Raw genomic sequence first — 18,135 nt, forward strand, 5'->3', positions numbered from 1 at the left:
TGGAATTGTAGTTCGGTGGAGTGGAAATTATTCTCTTACTTATTATTCCGGCCGCGTTTCAAAAGTGTTTAATTTAATTTTGACAATTGCGGCTTTTCATTCACTTTCAGTATGATTTAATTAGCTTATTCAACCATATGTAAAATGCTAACTTACATTTTTTCAGTAAAAGTATAGTGTTGTCTTGCGTCTTGTCTGCGATTTTTTAATAATGTGCCTGCAGACGCACTAAATTGTAGAAAAAATTAAATAACTTCTGAACGGTTTAAGTCAATGGCAAAAACTAAACTGATTTATAAAGTCTAAAAAAGTGCAAGTTTAAATATGTACAAATATACAAAGGGGGCCATTTAAAAAACTATGTTAATAACTGCACTGTAAAAATGGAACACCCAGTATAGAGCAAAATAATTTTAGAACATGCACTTTGACTTCCTATTTGCAAATGCCATTTGCTTTATTTCGATATCTTTGACAGTGTAGGTGCAATCGAACACGCCCATATCAATGACTCACCCTGTATAAAAAGATGACATTACAGTTTTATTTTATTAGTGAAATGAAATTGTCGACATATTTTACTATCAATTTTAATTAAGATTAAATAAGGTGGCGAGAAAAAATGTGTGTAATCCTAGTGTGTAATTCCCTATTTTTTGACAATGAAATGTCAAAAGTGTCCAAAATTTTTTGCTCGCCATTGTACAGAGTAAATTTTTTTACTCAATTCCTCAGTTACTAAAACCTATTGCAAATTGATTTAAAAAAAAAACTTTAGTGCCATTTAATTGATTCATTCAACGTTGCATTCTTTTATTAACTAAAAATGTCTTAAATATTATCAAGTTATGGTTAATCTATAAAAAAGTTGAACTCCTCGCTTAGATAATGTTGAAAAATATTAACAGAAAAATAAAGCAACGTAATGTAAATTTAAATCAAAATCAGTAAGCAATTTCTTTTTTTTGTTTCTTTATTTGAATTGAATAATATCTGTCAATTTATCTTCATTTTATTTGGCTTTTAATTTCAACGAAATGTATGTTTATTTTAGAAATTCAGTTTATTGTAATTGCTTCTGCTAGAGTTAAGTGGAGTAGCTGCATCTAAACTTCGCCATAGCAGATTGCCAATGTGTATCAACATCAACACTGTAATTAATTAATAAAGACATTTATTACCATTTAAATTTATTTCAAAAATATTTTAAAATTTTTACAATAATCTTCACGAGTAGATTTAGAAAAATTAAGTTTAAAAAAATTAACAAACTAAGTTAGTTTTGTAAGAATATTTTTACAGCTTTTTAATAAAAAAAATGTAATTTCTTATATGGCTACATATACATTTCACTGTATTTGTTAATTTCTATATTTTTTAATTAAAGCTACTATTTTTAAGAATTGTTTATTTCTTGAAGTAAAAACACATTAAGTTTATTATTATTATTTAATATAAAAATTTGTTTCAAACAGTATAAAGCACTTAAAGCTAACTGTATGCTTTTTGTTCATTTTGTTTATACTGTACATGTGTTGTGATACGTTGCATTTACTGTGGAAATGACCTGTGAAGTAATAATCGTTTAAGCTAATGATGCTAGAAATAGGTATTTATGCAAGAAGTTGCAAAAAAGTGTGTTTGTCGCACGCGACGTCTATAAGACGAGAGATTCAGATAAGAAATAGTAAGTGTTTCTGTAATACCATTCCCACATTATAATTTTTTAACAAAAAAAAAAGTTTACAAAAATTAAAAATTATTCCACAAAATTCTACGAACACGCTATTCAAAAAGTATAAAATAAAATAAAAAAGTGCTTTAATAAGAAGGGAGAAATAGTTCAACCGATAGAGCAAAGTTCACTTTGTGAAAAACAAAAATTTTATTTTTATAATCTAAAGCAATTAATTACAATTTTTTTTCTACATTTGCAAAAAACATAAATATTATAAAACATTAAAATCTCAGATTGCAACAATGTTACTTCTTTCGCTATATTTAATTTTGGTTTTCTCTTTAACAACTATTTTTCTTTCTTTATGTTTTGTTTTAGTTTCCTTAGCTTTATTAAACATTTATTGACGCTTTTGTTCTTTAGTTTTGGTCTTCTCTGTTAATTTTCTTTCTTTTACTTATCTTAGCTTCATACTTTCATTGTTTTTTACTGTACGTGTTTTGTGTTACCTTTTTATTTCTTTTTTCCTTTTGTCGCTAAATTTCACTATTCTTCACTTTTTTCTTACTCCGATCATCTATTTTTTATTTTAGATAGGTATCTAATTAAAAACTATCCAGAAATATCACCTTAAAATAGAGTTAATAGAAAATACATACAAATTTGCAAAAATAGGTGTCGACATATTTCACTAAAAATGCTAAACAAATGAACAAATCTTGTATTTTCAACATTTTGAAAGAAATAGGCTAATTTTAGAGTCTTTCCTCTAATCTTTACATTAGGAGTATCGAGGTTTAATAGTGATATTCATCAAAAAATTCGTAAACACCACAATCCTTTAAAAAAGTCGCTACCAGCTTTCTTATTTTAGGCTGAGTTATTCTTAAAAAGTTTTCGTTAGCTTTTCCTATATAGCGCAATTTGAAAAGTATATATTTTTTTATATTTTTTAGCTTCTTAAATTGTTACTTTCCAATTATCGGTAGTTTTCGTTAGCTTTTCCTATATAGCGCAATTTGAAAAGTATATATTTTTTTATATTTTTTAGCTTCTTAAATTGTTACTTTCCAATTATCGGTAACTCAACAATTTTAACATTTTAAAATTGTTTTTTGAGCATTTGAAAGACAAAATTTAGATCACTCTTCTGGCGTTTTCAAAATAAAAAAAAATAGCAAACCCTTTTTAATGTCGAGTTTCGAGTCATAACTCGATTTTTATGAAGCAAAGTTTTACTTTCTCTGACGTAGGTATAAAGGCTACTAGATTAGAACAAATTGATTTTGAAAAAAAACAAAAATATTTCGAAACCTTATAATCCCAAACTATAAAAGAATTCCTTCTTATGCTATTTAATTTTTTGTTTTATTTTTAACTACCTTTCTTCTTCTTTCCTCCGTTTTATATATTTATTATTTTTTGTTTGTTTTTATGTTTTACCTTTTTTTCGTATTCCTGTTTGCTTTTTCAGTTTGACTTATTATTTTTGCTAAATACTATTTTTTTCTTATTCCATTTATTTCTTATTTTGCTGCCAGTTAAATATACTACTTAAAAATTATCCAGCAATATCTGCACAAAAATATTTAATAAAATTTTAATGACGATATTCATGAAAAAATTCGTACACATATTCTTTTCAAAAAAGTCGTTATCAACTTTCCTATTTCAAATATAAAATTATGCCTTTTTCCAAGTTTTTGTATTGTACATGTGCTATTCAAAGGAAAGTTTTCTTCAGTTTTTCCTATAACTCAATTTAGCAATTTTTAAAGTATTTAGATTTCTTTTGAATGTTTTTTGGATGTCCATCTTTCAATTCAAAAATCGGTAGCTCAGCCGTTGTTTCTCAGAAATTTGGAAGACAAAGTTGTGCTAGTAGCACAGTTTTACTAAGTTATATTTCGGTTATTTAACGTTATATAACCGCAATACACAAATCTAACCATTGGTTATGTTAGACTCAGCTTATAAAACGGTTATCTAACCATGGTTATGTTATAAGTGTATACAATCATGGTTACATTACGGTTAGAAAACCGTTATGTTTCTTAAGCAACTAGATTCAGGGTATATATCAGTTATCTAACTATGGTATGTCTAGCGCATACAGCAAAGGTTATGTGACGGTTATGTAACTGCTATGAATGTGATGCAATATAGCGTATGCTAGATTCAGTTTATATATCGGTGATATAAGCATGGTTATGTTACAGTTATATGTAATATTCGCCGGCATTTTATTATAATAATTACAAAACAAAATAAATGATCTAATAGGATTTTGGTTATATGGTTGAAAATTATCTACTTTTGGTTCACTTTCAGAAAAACCATTGTGGTACAAATGACTAACCTGTTACCATGACAACTTATATAAAAGCTAACGCCAAAAGTACGCTATTTGCACCACAATGGCTTTTATGAAAGTGAACCCACTGTAGTTTGTGTGTGGTAAAAGGCATTCAAAAGTGATTTTTGCTTTATCTTTACTTCTACATGTTGCAACCACTTGAATAGTCATCTATATTTTTTGTTCATCATGCAAGTAGAGTACAATTTCAATTTATAATTAATTGAAAACTGAATAAGCTTGCCTAATTGTATTTTAGTTTTGGTAACAAAGAAAATGAATTTGCCAAAACCGAAGCAAATTATTCCAAGAATAAATGTTTTCTCACTTTCTACCAGCCGACCCATTAATCCTACAATGTTAAGATGTGTTTGGAAAATTTGCCCACAGCTGAGAAAACAATGACGAAAACAGTGAACAATACGTTTTTGAAAATAGTAATACGTTAGTTCCCGATAACTGTAATTTGTTCACAGTTTGACAAACTTTTCTTCTTTGGAGGAAAAAGTTAACACAAAAACACTGATTACTTTAGAAGCTAATATAAGCAGTTCTATGTTATTTCAATAGAAGGCCTTAAGCCTCAGCAGCGCCAAGCCATCGGTAACTAGCCTTAAGTTTTGTAAAACATCTATCGAAAACAAAAAGATCTAGAATTGAGTTCTGGTCATAAAAGACGATTCTAAAAATTCTTTTGGAATTTATCAGCAAGAAATCACCAAAACACTGAACAATATTTATTGTGCACCAGTGATGTCGTGCACCCCAAACATCCTAAATGTTTAAAATTTTTATTTGTAAGTTTTTTTTTAATAAATTTTAGGCAGAAGTTATATATATATATATATATATATATATATATATATATAAGAATGGTTATATAAGAGCAATATAAAGGTTAGATCACGAAACATAACTGAAATATAAGCGAGATGTAAAGAAAATTATACCACCAAAGTACAATCACGCGTAGATAAAGGTTAGATAACGACACATAGCCGCAATATAACCGAAATATAAAAGAAGTTATATAACCGTAACATAACTGCGCGTAAATGACGGTTAGATAAGGTGGTTAACTAACAGTTAGCTTATAAAAGCGTCACATTTAGTAGCTGGCGGTTATATTAGAAGGTTACATTTCGGTTATATAGGTGTGCTACTAGAGTTTCCTTTGGTGTTATTAAAATTAAAAAAATTAAAAGAAAATAATTAAATAATTTGATTCTTTATTGTTTTTGCTGTGTATTATTCTACTTTGTCGAATTTTTCCTTTTTTTTCATTAGTCATGGGTTTAAATAAGTTTGTAAAGTGAATCACGTTTTACTTTTGGGGATTTTAAGTCATCACGCTGTATATGGCGAAAACTACACATACCCACACGTATAGACATGTCAAATCGTTTTTCTCACACTTTTATCAGCCTAAAATTGATCGCACTTCTGTCTATAGAACGCCCCCATAATGGATAATAGTCCACTCAATCATCGTTGGCAAAACGAGCCAAAACGTCTATTGATTCCAGTCGAAAAACGGCAATAACAAACACTGAAAATAAACGAAAACTATTCTCATTTAAGAAAGGTAATTAAAATCTCCGCATCTTGATATTTTCCCATTAAGAACTCGCATCACCTCTAAGTTAATTTCCCTTTTAATCCTCGTCAAATAAATTAATTCCTTCCGATATAGATTCGACGCATCCTCGAATTTAATCGCATATTCGTCCATGAAACGGGGTTTCGGTGTGTTTGACGTCTGGAGAGCGCCCGAATTGCAAACAGGTGCTGCGTCACGTACGAAAGTGGTGTATTGTGTACTCTGCACTTTCAGACGCGTTATCTCGAAAAGAGAGTGGAAAATTTCGTCACAATTTACTTTTTTCGCAAAGTGCATTTTAATGAAATTAAAATTTGTTAATGGTTCCGTTCGTAAACAATGAATTTAATAACGGAGAAGGAATTCAATTACTCTTTTGCTGCGCGAACGTAACTCTTTGTCTGGAGTTTTATCGCCAGTAGTGTTCTTAAAACGTGCTTTTATGGATAAGAGCATTCGGGCAAAAGTTTATAATTCGGCTGCTTGAAATGACCCAAGTGCCTTTACAAAAGGTAAAATAGAACAACTTATGGAAACTGAATCATTAATCAACCATTTGATCTTAGTAGAGCTTAACTAATTGACTAAGTTAAGTTTGTAAGGGTAATTGAGTTCTATTTTTTTTAATCATTATTTTTAACTAGACATTTTTTCAGCTGACAAAATAAACTACTTTAAGGAAGTTTGTCGGAAGATTAAACATCTTTCGTTAGTTACAACACTTCGGAGAAAAGTTTAATTGAGCAATTAATTAGAAGCTTAGCACTCAATACCTTTTACCTGGAACTCAACGAAAGTTAAAAAAGATTTCTTTCTAATTATAGGATGTGCCAAGGCAAATCCGCTTTTGAATTCATTTTATTCGTTTTGTATGACTAAGAAATAAAGCAATAACGATTTGGAACATCTAAAATGAACTCTTGTACTTGCAAATTTAAATTGAGATAAAATTATGATCGATAAATCCGCGTTTTGCGTTTTTGCTCTTCTTTTTAATACTATTTGTAAAACGCTTTATTTGGATTTCTTTAAGAATTCAAATAAATCGCTAGGGGTTATGCGTGGGAGAGGACGCATATTAATTTCCTTTTCAATTTGTTCAATATTGTAAAAGCAACATTTCAAAGCACACAAAATTTAACTGACGGAAATTTATTATAACGAATCGACAATCATTTTGTTTATAAAAATCTATTTCAATAAAATTTTATTTTTTCGCTAGCACATCGTTTTTATTTCATCACAGAATAAAGTCCTATTAAAATTTATTTTAGGAATTTTGTCTTGTATAATTTGTGTAATTCAAACTTGATAAGTTTTGGTGGATGCGCTGGGTTAGTTGTGCTATATTTTTGAGAAACCCAAATAGTTAAACCATCTAAATTTTGATCTCCAAACTTTATTTAACACTGTTTCTTTTTTAAATTGATAAAAAATTGTGTTTTTTATATCTCAAACACTGTAAATAGTTCACAACTTTTGGTAAATTTATAGTTAATGGTTTGAAATAACTTAAAACATATTTGCTCAGTTTGCTCAGATTTTGGAGAGTTCAAATACTAGTTAAACCATTTGGATTTTGGATTACAACATGAATTTTATAATTTGTTTTCATTTTTCAAATAAAAAAGTATTTGTTTTTTACATCTTAAACACTTTTTAAATAGTTCCCCACTTTTCTTGAGTTAATAGTTGAAATAAAACTAATGAAACATTTTGGATTTTTGACAACAAATTTATTTCAAAGCTTTTGTTAGTCTACGAGAACATAATCTAAATTGAAATGAGTTTATATTACATTAAATTACATAACAAGTACTTGCTAGCTAGTAGCAACTTTTGGTGAATGCGCCGGGTTATCAGTTCACTACTATTGAAAAAATATGTGCTCAGTATAATAAAAATTTTGTATTTTTTATTTAGTTTACAAAAAACTAAAAAGTGCTACAAATTTAGTTAATGTAATTAAGTTGTAGCTGTTTTAACGGATAAATTTCCGTTACACCACAAATAAAACTTTCTGAAGTTTTTTCAATTAAAACATAATCCAAATTAAAAATAGTGAATAAATTCTGCGTGCTATCTAAGTCAAAAATATTTTAATAGTTTATAATTTTTGTTGGATGTTCCGAAAAAACTAATTCTATCAAATTTAAACACAATTTTGGAATCCATTCAGTTTAAAAATTTACAAACATTACAATCAAAATCAAAACGGCTTATTTGAACCTAGTTATTTACCTCATTACCAACTAAGTCTACTAAACCTTCTGAACATTTGACAATAAACATTTATTTTAGAAAATTTTAGCCTTTAAACGTAACTGAACCTAACTCAAAACAAAACCTTGTTAGCAATTTTAAATAAAAAACATTTTTATATTTGATATCATTATGGTGGATGCGCTGGACTAGTAAATATTGCTTTTATTATTATTTAATTGTTATTCAATTAGTTAAATCTTTTGGATTTAGTCGTCTTTTTTTTTCAAATAGTGTCAAACACATTTTAAATAGTTCCCAACTTTTCTTAAGTTAATAGTTAATAGTTTAAAATAACTCAACAAATATTTATTCTGTGCCATAGAACTTTAGCATTTTATCTAGTTCATAAAAACTAACAGTTTCTGTATTAGTCTCATAGTTTCTTAATTTCAGTAGCAAATAAAACTAATAAAACTTTTTGGATTTTTGACAACAAATTTATTTTAAAGCTTTTATTAGTCTACGAAAACATAATCTAAATTGAAATGAGTTTATATTACATTAAATTACATAACAAGTACTTGCTAGCTAGTAGCAACTTTTGGTGAATGCGCCGGGTTATCAGTTCACTACTATTGAAAAAATATGTGCTCAGTATAATAAAAATTTTGTATTTTTTATTTAGTTTACAAGAAACTAAAAAGTGCTAAAAATTTAATTAATGTAATTAACTTGTAGCTGTAACGGATACATTTCCGTTACAGCACAAATAAAACTTTCTGAAGTTTTGTCAATTAAAACACAATCCAAATTAAAAATAGTGAATAAACTCAGCGTGCTATCTAAGTCGGAACTATTTTAATAGATGATAACTTTTGTTAGATGTTTCGAGAAAACTCTAAACATTTATACCAAATTTAAACAATATTTTGAATTCCATTCAGTTTAAAAATTTACAAACATTACATTTAAAATCAAAACAGCTTATTTGAATCTAGTTATTTACCTAATTACCAATTAATTCTACTAAAACCTTCTGAACCTTTGACAATAAACATTTATTTTAGAAAATTTTGTCTTTTAAACGTAATTGAACCCAAGTCGAAACAGTTTTAAATAAAAAACATTTTTATATTTGATAGCATTATGGTGGATGCGCTGGTAAATATTGAATTTATTATTATTTAATTGTTATTCACTATTTATTCAATTACTTAAATCTTTTGGATTTAGTCGTCTCGTTATTTACAAATTGATAAAAAAATTGTATTTTACATCTCAAACACATTTTAAATAGTTCCCAACTTTTGGTAGTTTGAAATAAATCAAAAAATTTCTGCATTTTATTTAGTTCATGAAAACTAAGAATTTCTGTATTAATTCATATAATTTTTAAATTTCAGCACCAAATAAAACTTTTGATGGATTTTTTACTACACGTACAAATTAATTTTAAAGTTTTATTTAATAGTCTACGAGAACGTAATATAAATAAAAATAAACTTACATTACATTAATTTACCAAACATGAACTTGTAAAATTGTTGATAAATTTTGGTGGATGCGCCAGTTTATCAGTTCGCTATTATTGTAAAAGTATGTGTTCAATATAATAAAAATTTGGAGCTGTTTTAGCAGGTAGATTTCGGTTTCAGTATAAATAAAACATTTTTAGATATAAAACTTATTTTAGAATTTTTGAGCATTTAAAACATAACCCAAATCAAAAATAATGGATAAATTTTGCTTGTTATATAAGTGAAAAATATTTTTAAAAATTGATAAATTTTGTTTGATGTTTCGAAAAAACGCAAAAACATTTCTATAAAATTAAAAAAAAATTCATTATCCATTATCCATTAATACTCTAAAAATTTACACACATTACAATTAGAATCAAAATAGCTTATTTAAACCTAGATATTTATTTTATTACCAATTCAATCTACTAAAACCTTCTGGATCTTCCATATAACAAGCATTATTTTAGAAAATATATGCATCTTATTTAGTTCATAAAAACTAATAGTTCCTGTACAGTGACAGACACGAAACTATGGACGCCTATGGCATTTCGTTGACATAAACGTATGGAATACTTCATATCTTTTGACAACGAAATAACAAAAGTGTCCGAAATTCCGTGTCCGCTACTGTACTACTTCACACAGGTTTTTAATTTCAGTACCAAATAAAAATTTTTAAATTTTTGACTACAAATTAATTTTAAAGCTTTATTTAATAGTCCATGAGAACATAATTAACATTAAAATAGGCTTTTACTCCAAAGAATTACAAAACATGCACTTGCAAATTAGTTGATAAATTTTGGTTGATGCGCCAGGATATCAGTTCATTACTACTAAAAAAATATGTGCTCATGTAAAAAAATATTTTTTTAATGTTTATTTAGTTTACAAAAAACTAATAAACGCTACAAATTTAATTAATATTAAATATTAATATTGAATTAACATTAATTTTAATATATTTCTTGTCATTTAAAACATACCCCAAATCGAAAACAGTGAATTATTTCTTTTTTTTACTTTTTGTTTATTTTGTTTCAGAAAAATTCAAAACATCTTCATAAAACAATTGAAACCAAAATAGCTTATTTAACCCAAGTTATTTACTTTATTACCAATTAAGCCTACTAAAACCTTCTAGAGCTTCTTGACTACAAATATTAAATTTATTTTAGGTTGGTTGATGTTCTAACATTTTACTATTTTTGAAAAAATTTAATAGTTATTTATTTAATGAGTTTGAGTGTAAATCGGACGCTTTATTCGGAAGTAAAATTACCGTTGGGGGCGCCACTGAGCTAGGTCGAAAACAGTAACCATAAATGGCGGGAAAATGTTTATTCGGATATTTTGAGCGTTGTACGAATTTTGAGGCTTCACAATTATTACATTACCTATGCGGAATGATTATAGCATCTTTGAAGCAAGAAACTTATGTTGACAAATGAGAGATGACGAGGAAAACACGAATAACGAATGACTGTTTGGTTCACTTTCTTTATTGGAAAATTATTACAAAGACATTGAAAAGCCTACCTTTTGGCATAATTTACGTTTAAATGTATCAGCAGTTGTTAATCTTTATTGTAGTTTTGTAGATTTACCGCAGCATTTCATGATTTTTTCAGTGGAAAATTCTAACCTAAAATTCATAACACTTCACTAATTTATTGGTTTCTTGAGCCAAACTTTGTGTTCGCTGTGATCCATTACTTATAATCTTTAATTAGACAACTGTTTGATAACACTTTGTAATTAAAATTTAAATATTTTTCATTTTTTATCCACTTTCAAGTTCCAACAATAAACACTTTATACCACGAAAAACCACAGAACCAAAGTCAACGCTAGTATTTACCACCACGTACTTTTAAAGTAATTCTTTCTATTGTAAGTAATTAACACTATACACGCAAAATTGTTGAACAATTCATTAAATGTCAGTTAAATGTGGCATTACGAAAATTTCTTTACTGTTTTCGACATAGTTCAAAAGTCATTACCAGAGGGCGTCTAGTTAATTTTATTTCCGAATATCACGAGTGGATTTTTAAACCACGAGTGAAAACGAGTGGTTTATCATCCACGAGGCGAAATAAATGAACCGATTTACACAAAAACGAGTTGAATACAACATTTTATTCTTCGAAATAGACTCAGCAAGGCTTAAAATTGATTTAAATTTGTTAAAAATAATTTGACGTTTCGTACTGAGAAATGCCAAACAGTTGTCAAAACTTCCTTACACAGAAGAAAAACCCTAAATTTTGACAGTGTCGAAGAATAAAAGATATTTATTTACTAAATCTTAATAAAAATTTTCTGTTGAGTTTATCTGATGAGAACTAAAAGCGCTTAATTAATTAATAACAAATTCAGTTTTTCCATTTTTATGGCTATAAAATTTATTCTAGGATCTGTTATAAAATGAATCAAAATTATTAACGTAAATTCATGTGTCTGTTATAAATATTTTTATTTGGTAATTTTTGGTGGATGCGCCAGGCTAATTATTTACCATTTTTTTCAAATAAGCAAAACCTGTTTATCTCAAAACAATTTTGCATTTTATGTAGTTTCTAGTAACTCATAAACACTACATATTTTTACTTTAAATTAATTTCCTTTTCAATTTGTTCAACGTGGTAACGAAAAAAGCAACTTTTTTCAGTGCACACAAAATTAAACTGACGGAAATTTATTTAAAATTTTATAACGAATTGACAGTCATTTTGTTTATACGGAAAAAACTGGCGCAATTGAGTTAAGTAACAAGGTGGATAAAGAAAACAAAACTAATGAGATCGTCGCAATATTTGTCTTTTGAAACGCTTGCTCAAACAAAACGTATCTGTTAGTTGGAAGGATGTACCAGGCAAAGCAAAAGCAAAAATGCTTTTGCAATTAAGCTGAAATTCCTAGTTAATTTTTTTAGATACTTTAAGAACATAAATTCAGTCAAATAGCAACAAGTTCAAGAGAAAGAAAGCAATTAGATGGGCTTTGTCATGGATTAAAAGATTTACGGGGAAAAATATTAAAGAAAATAAAATTTCGATCAAAACGTGTCGAAAACAATTTCTCGAATCAATCTCTAAATGCTCTCCTAATATTAACCCAGCACTCAGCACGTATCAAGCTTTTACCTGAAAGTGGACTAGAAGATTTGATTACATCAGAAATAATGGTTCCTTTTCAAAGTTGTTACATCAAGAGATACAATAGTTCCATAAAAGTGGTATGTCACACGTGCAAATATAATTTTCAAGTTTCATATTTATGTCGGCTGAAATTTTCGTCAGACAGGAAAAGCTTTTATAAAATGTCATCGCTGTAACACGTTTTAGATCTCGTCTCCCTAAGGAAGGAACAAAACAAATTTCGGTAAGTATATCAACATTAAACAACATTAACTTTCTCAATTAAACACGAGAGCACTAATTGTACCGTAATTTGGAATTGAGCGGAATAATGCAAGATGTCAAACTAGATGTAATTGCAAGAGGAATAATAAAGTTATAATTATTATTGCCATGAGGGTTACTGGTTAGTTTGGTTTTAATAATTCAGAATTGCACTATTCGCATTAACCTGTCTAAAAAAACTAGATCGCATTAGAATATTATACAATGTGTTTCTAAATGATTCTCATCTAGTCGTCTGTAAATTTTCCATGTGAAATCAGAAAATACAGCTTCATATACCGGGTGCTCAAAAACCGGCGCACCCACCCAATGGAGTGCGGTGGTAAATTGCCTACATCTAAAGGTAAAAATAGTAAAAAAATTCTTTGTATTAAAAAAAAATGATTATGTGGCAACGTTGTCTAACAGTCGTGATCGCTATTCGGAAGTAAAATTACCGTTGGGGGCGCCACTGAGCTAGGTCGAAAACAGTAACCATAAATGGCGGGAAAATGTTTATTCGGATATTTTGAGCGTTGTACGAATTTTGGGGCTTCACAATTATTACATTGCCTATGCGGAATGATTATTGCATCTTTGATGCAAGAAACTTATGTTGACAAATGAGAGATGACGAGGAAAACACGAATAACGAATGACTGTTTGGTTCACTTTCTTTATTGGAAAATTATTACAAAGACATTGAAAAGCCTACCTTTTGGTATAATTTACGTTTAAATGTATCAGCAGTTGTTAATCTTTATTGTAGTTTTGTAGATTTACCGCAGCATTTCATGATTTTTTCAGTGGAAAATTCTAACCTAAAATTCATAACACTTCACTAATTTATTGGTTTCTTGAGCCAAACTTTGTGTTCGCTGTGATCCATTACTTATAATCTTTAATTAGACAACTGTTTGATAACACTTTGTAATCAAAATTTAAATATTTTTTACTTTTTATCCACTTTCAAGTTCCAACAATAAACACTTTATACCACGAAAAACAACAGAACCAAAGTCAACGCTAATATTTACCACCACGTACTTTTAAAGTAATTCTTTCTATTGTAAGTAATTAACACTATACACGCAAAATTGTTGAACAATTCATTAAATGTCAGTTAAATGTGGCATTACGAAAATTTCTTTACTGTTTTCGACATAGTTCAAAAGTCATCACCAGAGGGCGTCTAGTTAATTTTATTTCCGAATAGAACTTGATCAACAATAAAAATAAATTATTTTTGAAACGTTTCCTAGGAAATAATTCCCAGTGTTGGCACATCTACAAACAGCGATTTTTTTGATAAATTTTAATTTTTTTAAATTAAAAAAACTGTTAAAGTCTGTTAGTAAATTTAAAAATAATTATTCATTTTAGTTAGGGAACGACTACTTAGTGCGAAACATAAGAATCTTAAAAAATAAATAAAACTGAAGAAGTTAACAAAATAAATTTGCAGCTCCAGATTTTTTTAAATACGGCTTTAGAAATTTTTTCAAAATTTTTCCGTGATCTACACATGTTTCTCAACAACGTACAGCTTGCACGAGAAGTAATGGCACAAACTTGAGAGCCAAGCGGGCGAGAGTCGGGTCGACCCAATAGTATTGTCGGCAGTTGTCGGTTTTCCCGCACTGGGAGTGGATAGGTGGAAAATTGATAAATACTTCGTTCAAAATATAAAAAATCTTGACTATCGCACTTGAATTGTTTAGCAAAAAGAATAAAATAATTAATTTTTGAATTGGAATGTCTCATAGAATACACAATTAAAAATATTTAAAACAGAAGTTGGCTTGATTCTGGGATTTTGTCCAAAATCAACAGTTTACAAAATACAACGTTTATTAATTTAATTATTAATTGATGTAGAAGTTAAGAGTTGATGATTTTTTTTTTCAAAAAATGAGTTCAGGCGTGTTCGCATGCCATCCGTATTTAAGATAATTCAGAATTAAATTAATTGCAATTAAACCCGATTTTGAGTGTGAGTCATTGCTTTAACTTCAAGCAAATAAAAGAAGAAAAGTATAAAATGGAAAGGCTCTTGCGCATTGGGTATTTCGAGTAAAAAACTGTCAAGTCAAGAGTGTATTTGATATAAAAGAATCATTTATTACAAAAAAAATGTAATAATAAATAACAAAATTAATTGTAATAATGAAAGTATTATAATTTTCAATATTAACGGTCGGTTTACCGAAAGTGAAATAAAGTTTAATTCAGAGTTAAACTAATTCCACATTAATTTTATTATTTTAATTTATTAAATTTTATAATTTAATTATCTGACAATTGTAAAATCCAGCCTAGATTAAAATTGTTTATACAGGCCTCAATCGGAATTGAACCTGGTTTTAATGTGATGAAAAAGAGATTCGTTTACAATATACCCAAATGTTATGGCACAGCCTTAGGGTGCTTAGAATTAACACTGGTAATATTAGGACCCCATGATTCATCCCAAACTTTAATTTTTATTTTGATTTTTATTAATTTTTTTGATTCCAATAAAAATTCATACCTTTGAGAAAATTTGAAAATAAAACACGTATTTCAGGAGTAAATAAAGTAAATTAAGTACAATCATTTCGTGACTAATTTCGAGATCAACTTGACATTTGTCAATGCATTTTAAATGGCAACTTAATGTGGAATGAGTTTAATTCTAAATTAAACTTTAATTTTGCTTTCTGTAAACCGACCGTTAATATTAACAAGAATAATAATTTCATTATTTAAACTTTTACAATTAATTTTATTATTTATTATTACATTGTTTTTAGAATAAACGATGTTCTTATCAAATACACCCTCGACTTGTTAGTGTTATACTCGAAACACCCTGCTTTGTAATGTGCAAAAGCCTTTCCATTTTATATTTATCTTCTTTTATTTGTTTGAAATTAAAGCGATGACTTACCCTCAAAATCCGATTTAATCGCAATAAATTTTTAATTTACGATTAATTTAATTTTAAATAATCTGAACTCATTTTTTGGAAAAATTAACTTCTTAACTTCTACGTCTATTAATCAATAAATTAATAAACGTTGTATTTTGTAAACTGTTGACTTTGGGCAAAAACCCAGAATCAAGCCAAACTTTTGTTTTTAATGTTTTTAACTGTATATTCTATGAGACGTTTCAACTAAAAAATTAATTATTTTATTCCTTTCGCTCAACAATTCAAGTGCGATAGTCAAAATTTTTTATATTTTGAACGAAATATTTATCAAATTTTCACAACCCTCCAGCTTCCACCCATTCACTCCCAGTGCCAGAAAACTGCCGACAATCGACTCTGCTCTCAATACTATCGGGTCGACCCGACTCTCGGCCGCTTGGCTCTCAAATTTGTGCCATTACTTCTCGTACCACTGAGTTGGTGCGCCAGTTTTTGAGCACTCTGTATCTAATGATATGCATTTAGACATCGAATATTACCATTCTCCATTTATTAAGTCTCCAATTTGGAAATAAGCTTCGAGAATAAAAGTGTCCTCTTGCACGATGTAACTATTTACATTGACTTAAAAGATCAATTTTAATCAAACCGGTTATTTTTAAATAAACGACAGTTTAATCAACACATATAACCATCTAAATAATTATTTTTGGATAACAAACAAGTTTGTTTCTATATACAGTAATTTTTTATAATCTATAATAGAAATTTTTAACTTCTCATATAGTTAGAACTTTAAAATTTTGTATACAATCTAAATCAGCCATTCTGAGTTTAACTAAATTATTTTCAAAATGGCTAAGCTTCCAAAACTACAAATAATTGACGCCAAGTTTGAAATTTTAAATAGTAACCACCTATTTTTATTACATATTTGAATTTACCTTAACAAGCTGTGTAAAATTTACCCAAGTTGCTGCAACTATCTTTCCTAGTTTTTGACATAAGTCAATTTTTTTGTTAAAATTTTCATTTGTAAAGGTTTATTTAAGATATCATAGTTTTCGAACCTTTTGCGGTTAGTAAATATTTTTTTTGCATTCGTTAACCGAAAGATTAAAGAGTCTTCTAGGATTTTCAAAATTGTGAACTGTCAAAATTCATGGCTAGTATGATCTTTTTAAGATGGTTATCAAAAACTGGTAAAACTTTGTATTATCAAATAGAACGACCACATATTCTTAACGGAAATCGGAAGAACATCGATATTTATGGTAGCTTTTATCAATACCTCCTATACCTATCTCTTAGAGTTTTTGAGAAAAATCACAAAAAAACGGATTTTACTTAGTAGTTTTCATAGTTAATCAAGTAGACCTTGCAAAATGATCAACACTTGGCAAACCTCCGGTTCATTATCGAATAAGCAATAAAACAATAATATTTAATTCTGTTTTTTTTTTATAATTTAAGGGATTACTGTATTTTCACATGGATAACAACCAGCTGTGAAGTTGTTAGGTTGGTACGCCGTGCCTAGTTCTTTTAGTCTACCGATTGGCAGTACTAATTCATTGTCAAAATTTGACATTTGGCACAAGCCCAGTAAGAAAATCGTAATTTCAAACAGAAATTTTAAAAATAAGCAGTCAAAAGTCTATAAAGAAGCGAGCAACGCTAAATGTTGATGTAAAACAGGCAATTATAAAATGCCACGCAAAAATCGAGCAACTTTGCCGAGGCGCTTTGAAGAGAAAGAACATTGGAAACAACATTAAAAAATGTTTTCTCGGTAATTTTCCGACCATATCTGTCCTTTATCTACTCCTGCTAAACGTTTTTCACCTATCAGTGCTCAAAATTCCAGGCTCGAAAAATTTTAACGCTATACCAAGGTCGGGGAAACTTTTCTCCCTCCACGCAAAATTCAAATTTTTATTAAGACAAAGTATTAGTCTTAATACCCTGTTTTTGGACCAGTTTCATAACTTCACAGATTTAATTTAAGTGAATAATTAACAGATTTTAAAAACTTTCATAGCTTTTAACCTATATTTGTAAACACTGTCAATTCTGACAAATTTCTCACTAGAAACTTTCTTACTAGAAACAAATAGCGCTCGTTTAAAGACCGAGTTACGCAGACCAAATATAAAGAACTTACACTAGGACGTAGTTTTTATGAAAGTGAACAAACTTTATGTAAAGTAACTTATCAATTTCAAAAAGTCATAGTAGCTTTGCAATTTGAAAATTGACAATCTTGAAGATTTGGTGAGGTCCTTCAAACCTTTGGCTATCAGAAATAAAACGAATTAATCACTTGCTTTAAAGAATTCATGAGCTGTGATATTTTAAATTAAATAAACCCATGCAAATAAAAATTTCTATAAAAAAAAATTGACATACATCAAAAACTATGACAGATGAGTACTAACAACTAAAATAC

The 18,135-nt window shown here is 28.3% G+C and overlaps 1 protein-coding gene across 2 annotated transcripts in view; it reads right to left on the bottom strand.

Annotated features, from left to right (window-relative positions):
• Nucleotides 1–18,135, bottom strand: part of Dh31-R (Diuretic hormone 31 Receptor) — a 147,459-nt gene that overhangs the window by 26,475 nt on the left and 102,849 nt on the right. The gene's annotated exons all lie outside the window — the stretch shown is intronic.

The sequence above is a fragment of the Tribolium castaneum genome, chromosome 2, assembly GCF_031307605.1.
Source record: "Tribolium castaneum strain GA2 chromosome 2, icTriCast1.1, whole genome shotgun sequence".
In the NCBI taxonomy this organism is placed as follows: Eukaryota; Metazoa; Arthropoda; class Insecta; order Coleoptera; family Tenebrionidae; genus Tribolium; species Tribolium castaneum.